This window comes from Atta cephalotes (assembly GCF_000143395.1).
Source record: "Atta cephalotes unplaced genomic scaffold scaffold00082, whole genome shotgun sequence".
NCBI lineage: Eukaryota > Metazoa > Arthropoda > Insecta > Hymenoptera > Formicidae > Atta > Atta cephalotes.
In genome coordinates this window covers 222,527-230,753 of record NW_012130146.1, presented here as the reverse complement: position 1 = coordinate 230,753, position 8,227 = coordinate 222,527, and positions in this window count along the sequence as shown.

The window sequence follows — 8,227 nt, the reverse complement described above, 5'->3', positions numbered from 1 at the left end:
GCACTAGGACTTTACAAGATTAAGAAGAGACAATGGAAAAACTTCGTAGAATTATTTGACTGTAAGACTCCTACCAGTGACATATGGCATTTAGTTAAAGCCTTCAAAAGACGTAATCTATCAGAACTTTCCAGTATGATTTCAGATGACGACAGGCAAAATAACCTTCTAGAAAAGGCAAAGGTAAAATTTGTCCTCCTTTCTGCCCTATGAATACTGGCAAAACCTTGTCATCAATGATTGCAAAAGACATTCATCAGAAGACATTCAACAGTTTTCAAAGATCTGAATTCGCCCTTTTCCACTAATGAGTCTAGATCAAATCAGTTATACAACTTTGCCAACTAAATACAAAGAACTTTTATTGAACTTAGTCAACTACTTTTTAGAGAGAACTATACTATCTTCCTGGAAGACCTCGCTCATCATCTTCATTCCGAAGGCGAATAATTCTGTTTTCGCCCCACTTCTCACTTCTATCATGTACCCTCTTGCTTTCTTTGAGAAGATTGCTCTTTTAAGCAATGGCTGGTGTAATCGCAAGCGACGTTACAAGAACAAAGGGTTTTAGACTTAACAGGTCGTGCACAAACAACTCTCACAAACAACATCCATACAATTTTCTGGTGAATGAAGTCGTCGCGGCAACTTTCTTGGACATAATAATTGATGCTTTTGACAATGTGTTCTCTGAAGCGGTCCTTTCTGAGACCCAAAAAATTGGATTCCCGCAAGACTTCGCAGAATATATTCAAAAAAAACATTATCACTTATGGAAGTGTACACTTAGTTGAGCAGGGACATTTCAGCTACTTACTCTGTACATAAGGGAACTCCTCAAGGTTCGACGCTCAGCCCGCTACTTTTCAACATTAGTGTTCGAGATGGATCTTCAACTACATCCTGGAACTTTTTTGTAATAACTTCTTTAACTTTTTGTAATATGCGAATGATATTGTGTGTATACTCTTTTTCGAGACAAGTCGGAGAAGCTGTTACTAATCTCCAATTTTCATTTATATGATTTATTTGTACCTTTCGAATAAAGATCTGGAAGGAAGTTATCACCAACCAAATCTTATTTTCCAACAGAAAACGTTCCCTTAAAGAAGATTCTAAAAATCTTTATCAACAATTATTTAGTGGAGAGAGTCCTTAGCTAGAGTCTTTAAGATTTCTGGCGTTTTGGACTGCAGGCTCAGAGAAGATCACTTCAACCAGGTCGTCAAAAAAGGAAAATCACTGATTAACGTTCTATCATCTTTGGCACAGTCTGGTGGGATTTTCACTCTCAGCTGTCACTCACCATCTATAGAGCTGTTTTTAGAGGTAGAGAGATATTCTTCGAATATGACTGCCAGATTTTTGTTCTTCAGAATAAGAAATCGCTTCTCCTACGGCTAGAATGACTTCAATACAAAGCGATTAAAATTACCCTAGGTTACAGAGAGTCATCCATCAACGTCTTTCTAAGTTTCTTTGAAGCCAAGAAACTCTTGTTCAAACTTTGTTGTTATGTCGGAAAAATACGTGTTGAAATCTATGTCTAGGAATAATAACCCAGTTATCCGCAGCTTCAGCTCTATGGAAAAAATGGTCTTGTCACCCGAGGAGAAATCAAGAGCTCTCTCAGTATCCTTCAAATATTACATCCTTAATAAACATGCTTTTAATAACCTTTCAATCCATCTTTCACCTTGCATTCGAAATTTCCTACTCTGATTTTATTCTCCGACCGGATTATAAGCAAATTATTTTAGACAACAAGGAAAAAGCTGACTATGCTATTAAACAGGAATTCTTAGACAATTCCATTGATCTCTGAAACTCAACCATTACTTTCTACACAGACGATTCCAAAATGGAAGAGCAGGGGTACGCAGGGGCGGAACTTATTCTCCGGAGCTCGGATCAGTTTCCAATACAGATTGACCTCAGAGGCTACCGTGTTTACAGCGAAAGCCTGGGCGATCTTCCAATAGCTTATTTTAATTCAGGATACTAGTTACTCCAAGACAGTGATTTTTTTCTGACTAAGAGCGTCCTGGAATCTATTGGCTCTAATAGTCTTATTAATTCTAACTATATCATACACTAAATCAAGCATCTCCTCGCTGTCTCTTATAGCAGGGGCATCAACATCACTCTTGTCTGGATCCCAACTTATCGTGGTATGCCGGGCAATAAATAACGGATAAGGCGACTAAGAAGGCCATCTTAAAAGAGAAAAGAGACAACTTTAAACTCCCTAATTCTGACCTGATCCTGAAAGCCAACAAAATGTCAATTTCTCGTTTTAATAATACTTCGAAGACGCTTCAAAAACTACAGGACAACATTACACCTCGCTTTACGCTAATTCCTCTAATATGACATGGTTCCAGGAAAAGTCACTCAACCGCCAGGAGATTGTCTTGACAGACTTCGTTCCAACCATTACAACTTAAAATTCAGCTTGCATAGGAAAAACATGGTGGATTCTTTAGCCTGTACGTGCGATGATCCCAGACAGGATGCCATGTAATTTTTATTGCCCTTTATCTCGCAGCTGATTCGCCCCCCTTAATAAATTTATTAAGAAAATTTTTCCTCGTTAATGATATATCCTAATGATATTTTCTTTATGCTTATAGACTCTCAGATTAAAATTTGCAGACTTCTCTCCTTTTTCAAGTCTCTGCAATTTGATTTGAGCTCCCCTTTCTTTACTTCTTACTTTCCTTCTCTCCTTCTCCCTCCTCTCTTCTGGGCGTCTGAGTGCGGTTCGGCCGGGAGTGGCACGGCTTGGTTCGGTTCGCCCTGGAATTTTTTGCTGGGTGAGGAGGAGGGGGGGGACTGACGCTCTTTCTAATTCTAGTTCTTTTCGTCTCTACTTTGACTCCTGTGGAAGGTTGGAGATGTCTGGGAAATGACTGACCAAGTTTACCTCGTCAACGAGGATCAGAGTCATTAATTACAAAAGACAAGACAAGAAGAATCAAGTCGAGTACATTGTCACGATAATATATTGTACTCATAATATTGTAATATATGTACTCATAAATAAATAAACATTGTTATTTACGAATCTGAGTTTCCTCCAATACCTATGGTATGCCCTAATGTTTAACTGGTGAATAATCATCTAATGAAATAAATATTTTTTTCTTCGAACATTTCTACAATTATTCTGTACTTAATTTTCAAAGAATGTGTCGTGATGCCGTATACTATTATCGAATCTATCTTGGATAAATTTTTATTTTCAATAAACATTTCATTTGAATTAAAGATATATCCGAGCCCGTGTCTACTAAAAAAATTGTTTGTTTAAAATCTGGTATTTTTAAGATAACTCTGGGTGCTCTGATGCAAATTCCAGGTTCCTGATAAATCTCTCGTTGATGTGTTGCTCCGGGGCTCGATCGATTGAATGTGAAGGACACGATGCTTGGTCTGGTGATCGATTGAAAAGATGATGCTCGTGAAAATTTTGTTAGTTGCTGGTGGAATGCTTTGGTTCTACATTTCTTTTTTTCACTCCTCGCCTTTTACAGTAGCCACATTCTTGATGTTGAGACCGGAGTTTTTGAATAAATTTCCTTGAAATTTTATTGTGTTGTATGCATAATCTTCTTAACTAGAGTTCTCTTTCGAAAGCTCTCGTTTTCGAAAACGCTTGATTTAGAGTGTCTAACTCGAAGCAATAGAGGTGATCTCCAATTTCTGATTTTACATTACGGCAGAAAATCTCGATGAACTTTCGTTGGCAAAATTCCTCTTGGATACAGATGGTCGCGACTCCGTTGCTTTGCGAATTAATTGTGATGATCATTGTGTCATCATGTATTCGGAGAAAACGATTTATGAATTCATCAATATTTTCATTATATCGTTGGGTACACATGTCTCTTTGTACTTTCAGTGCAGTGAAATTTTGAGTTTTTCCGAACAGGTATTCCATTTTTTCGAAAATTTGACGTAACATCGATTCTTGCCCTTCGCTCTTCCTGTGAGTTTCTGCACGATGATGCCGCAAAGTAGTTCGTGTTGATTGACTGCCAGTCGCTTCACTGCGACTTAAATGTGCCCAATAAAAGATTCGACGTTGAGTCCATCGAATTCCGGAATTAGATGCATTGCTTTGTCGTATGTGTTTATTAAAATCTCGGGATTTCTCTGATTGAACAGTTGCCGACATTGCTTCCGGAATGAAATTCAGATGGATTTATTTGCAAATTGTTCATTTGATCTCTAAACACTTGCACAACATCCGTAACTTTTAATTGTTCTGCTAATATATTTAAAGTAAGCATTCATTCGCGAGACTGGCTTTATGCGCGCGACATTGGAGCACTTACGAAGATTTTTGATTCTAGTATATTAATGTTTGCGCTTGAGTCAAAAGAGGTATCGGAAGGAATTGATCTTATCTTTCTGTAATTTGTTCACGTCAGAATTATTCAATCTTGATGTTGAGTTCAATAGAAATAATCTTCGAGTCATTCTCGGAAATAACTAGTGTAACTACGAGAGTAAGTCAATAAGTTTTTAGCAAAACATAGTAAAACACATTTTTTTTTAGTTTTTCGATTCATTTTTATTTCTCAACATAATCTCTTTTCAGCTTGATCCAAAGATTCTCCAACTTTCTCAAGCCGAATAATATGATTTGTTCAATTCTTCAAAATAAGCCTCTGTTTCGGCGATGAGATGCTCTCTGATGGTGAATCTGTTTCCTCCGAATTCTTCAAATTTGGAAACAGAAAATAGTCGCAGAAGGCAAAATCTGGCGAATATGCTGGATGGGGAAGCAATTCGTAGCGGAATTCATTGAATTTGGCCATCGGTGCCGGATACGTAAATCCGTGCATTGTCTTGATGAAAGAGCACTTTCTTCTTCGCCAAATGGGGACGTTTTTTCTTTAAAATATTGTTGAAACGGTCCAATAAGGCTGCGTAGTAATCGCTGCGTAGTGATCATTTGCTTCGACGGAAGGTAATCGATATGAATTATATCGTGTGCATCCCAAAAAACTGACCATCATCTTTTCGACCGACTTTATGGTCTTCGCCTTCTTCGGAGCTGGTTCACCCAATGAAGTCCATTTTTGATTGTTCCTTCGTCTCGGGTGAGATAATGGTTCCATGTTTCGTCCACAGTAATAAGTCGACGCAGAAATTCATCTAGATTATGTTGAAACATCTCCAAACATTGTTTTGAAATCGTCACACGATCGCGCTTATAGTCCACAGTGAGCACAAATGCGCACCCATTTTGCCGATAGCTTTTTCATACCCAATTGTTTGTTCAAAATTAAAATCACTGTGCCATATGTCAGTGGCCTCAACAAGTTCGCATATTTTCATTCGTCAATCAATCAAAATCGTGGATTTTATTGATGATTTCTGGCATAGTAGCCTCAATTGAACGTCCCAAACGAGGTACATCACATGTGGATGTACGACATTTAAATTCACCCATACGGTCGCAAACACTGGTTTAGATGTGCTATGAACATTATCATATATTACATCAAACTTGGCTTTGATTTTTTTCGGTGTTAATTTCTTTCATATGTAAATGTTTGATTACTGCAACTCGGTTTTTTCCATTTTGCAAAAAAGATTGTTCGCTTTAATCGTCTACAGAAATGAAACTACGCGATGAATTCCGCTCAAAATTTGACAATCAGCTAAGAGATAGGCTTGTCAAAAAATAATGTGACATGACACTGCGAGTGCCCTCTGACAAATTTTCTAAAAACTTATTGACTTACTCTTATAGAATATGTCTCAAAGTTAAAATACTTTAAACTTTACTGTTTTTATGTACTTATTGTCCCACACCGCTGTAAGCCACCACCAATTGTAAGATTCGCAATAATGTTTTTTCTAATAAAAACTCTTTATTCTTGATACAAAATTCTTGTACAAAATTCACTTTATTACAATTTTCATTTTTAGATGCGACCAGTCTCGCAGGACTGCCTATTTATTTCAAGCGCTCTCTATTTTAAGGTTCGCAAATACTTTTAGAAAATTCGAGTTATTGAATTATTAACAGATCTTCTATTTTTAGAAAGTCTTATTTCTATTCTTATCTTAATTTCATCCAGATAAATGGATAAGGGTTACAAAAAGCGAAACATAAAGAAAAAAAAAGAAAAAAAGAAAAAGTTGTATTTCTAACGCTTTCTTATCCTAAGGTTAAATTCTAAAATAGATATATAGACAATGATTACATTATAAATTCGTTTATGAGAATTGTCTCCTGCTGTATTATTATTATTTGGATTGTTAAATCCATCAATGATGGCTATTGTCTAAAAATGATTTTATAAAGCTAATCACAAGAGTATCATTTTAAATTATTCTTCACAAGAGTATCATTTTAAATTATTCTTAGATCAAAGTATAAATCTATTTGACAGCTTTTGCTTCTTTATCTTTGTCATTAAGTCTTGCAATTTCCAAAAATGCCATCTTTGCTTTTTTTCTTTTCTAATCGCTTTATATGGATTATTAATGACTATATATTTAACATTATTCTTAATTTAATAACATTTGTTTTAACATTTAATTTAATAACATCTATAGTTATGAAATTATAGCTATTCCTCGAAAGAATGTATCACGTCCGAATAACTTCACTTTTGTCCAATGACTTTTCCGAACAAACTTACTAACAGCCCCGAGTGGTACACGCGGCACCTTTAGAAATGTATCTGACGCTTCTCCCCATATCTATCAACAGCGGCACGGTCGATGGAAGGGGATCTTAGGGACGCCCATAAAAGAGAGATCAGAAGAGCAGCAGTGAGCGATACTTAGAGTAGATGCGCGAGATTCAATCTCCTTCCATTAGCCGGCCACTTTCGCCGCTCTAAGTTAAGCGCCGCATGTGAATTATTATTCTAAGTCCGAACACAACTCTCTTTTGCTTCAATTTCTAATTCTATTAATAATTACAAGTTCTAATTCCTAGTTCGTAATCCAATTTAAATTAAACTACTCTCGCGTAAGAAATAATTATCATCTTGATAATGAAATGTACTGAAATGAATTGTTTTAAAATATATACTTACTTAATCTTAATCAAAGAGTGCTTGGTTATCCCCATCTTCTTGCTAATTATTAACATCGACAATATAATCATTCGTTGCAAAATACCAACGATCATGCATGACTATTAGTGCGATCGAAATCAGCAGCCGAACTCGCCCAGGAAGCAACAGAGGCCTTGGTATTCCAATCATTTTCCCTCCTTTTTGCTGGCAATTGGAAGCACCGCAGAGCATTCATCTGAGCATTTCCAGATAACAAAACTTCTATTTTACTTTTCTATTTTACTACAATAATTGAAACCTCGTCGTGAATGAACCACAGAGCATGTGCCCCGTATTCCCGCGTTCGCGCGCTATTGACGCTTAACTCCTAGTGGTCAATCCTTACGTCGCGTTGGTAATGATTGCTACGCATCCGCCTTATTTTATCAGCATAAGGAGAACGGGACGATTAAATGCACTGACTATTATACCTCGTTATCTATTCACGAAAAGGAGAATTCTAAGGTTTTGCGACATTACCTCGACTACCCCAAGCGGTTTGAGATTTGCCACGCGTGCTTTTTAATACTCGTTACCCTTCGCGCGATCACAGGTTGCTCCGAGTGCCCTGGAATCTTAGAAAGATTCCTCATATATATGAGAGGAACGGGAGAGCAGGCATGGAATGATTCAGAATCGATCATAATCGTTATTTCTAACGCTCGTATATATCCAATCAATCAGCAACTTGGATAAAATCAATCGTAGCTCCGGAACCACGAATTCTGTACCCCACCATCCTCAGGTTGGATCGAACTCGGGGACCGATCGAATTCCCTTCAGGGATGTAACAAATGGAACAACTGTGATTGACCAATTTTATAATAACTACAGATGTTATTAAACTCGATTAAGGATGACGTGTAAATACAGTCACTGATTTGCTGTAGCAAATGATATATACATATAAATAAATTTCATTGCCAAATTTGTCTGAAAGTATAATACCAGAGAGAAATTTGAGAGGACATGACGGCCCAAAATCTGTAACCGCAAAATGCTTATGGCGTTGCAAGCGTTAATTGCGACGCTCGAGTCAATTTTTTTTCCGGTTTCTCTCTCTCTCTCTCTTCNTCTCTCTCTCTNNTNTCGTNTATCTACTCTCTCTCTACTACTACTACGTTACGTACGTACTTACG